Source organism: Papilio polytes, unplaced genomic scaffold, assembly GCF_000836215.1.
Source record: "Papilio polytes unplaced genomic scaffold, Ppol_1.0 DF823399.1, whole genome shotgun sequence".
Classification (NCBI taxonomy): Eukaryota; Metazoa; Arthropoda; class Insecta; order Lepidoptera; family Papilionidae; genus Papilio; species Papilio polytes.
Genome location: NW_013525805.1, coordinates 1,873,592 through 1,874,374, shown reverse-complemented (window position 1 = coordinate 1,874,374; position 783 = coordinate 1,873,592).

Below are 783 nucleotides of genomic sequence, written 5' to 3'. Positions count from 1 at the left end.
TTAAGTATCTATTTGTAGTATATAAAATTTATATTAATATACGTTATAAGTATATTTAAGTGTAATTTATGTAATTTTCTGATTGTCTCGTAAAATAAATGTTAAGATTTGAAATAAGCCAACTTTATTATTCCTTTAGTGAAAATTGCTCTCAGCTCTGACGCTTCTCATGTAAATACGTCTGTGACATCTAAAATAAGTGCAACTCCTGAATTTCAAAGTAAGAGGAATATTCCAATGCAGATGTAAATAAAAACAGACTTTACACGTGAACTTACTTTGTGAAGTAATACATCCTACATTTAAGCTTTTAAGATTACACTTTCTTAAGAATTATGTAGACAACCTAAGTAATTTATCGGGTAGTGTTATTTGTAATAACTGGGTCCATCATCGTATAAATCTTCCGCGACCCTGTGAATTAATTTCTAATTCACCACAAAAAAAAATATTGGTGTTACGTACGTAATGTGAACATGTAAAATTGTTGAAGCGTAAATCGTATTGACAATAACAGGCAATGTTATGAAAATATAAACGCCGACAATGAAACGCATCTCCAATTTCTATAAAGAAAGCACGGAATGTGTAACTCACCAATATTATAATGACATCGGTCGAACAAGGTTGGTATTTTAACAGCCGACTAAATCTCAATGTCCGTTGAGCCATCGTAAGCGGACCCACGGGTCTAGACATGTGTATGAGCGGCGACGGCGGTGGGTGAGGCGGCGGCGTAGATACTGGGGGAACACTCCTCCTTACAGTCTCCAACGGCATAGT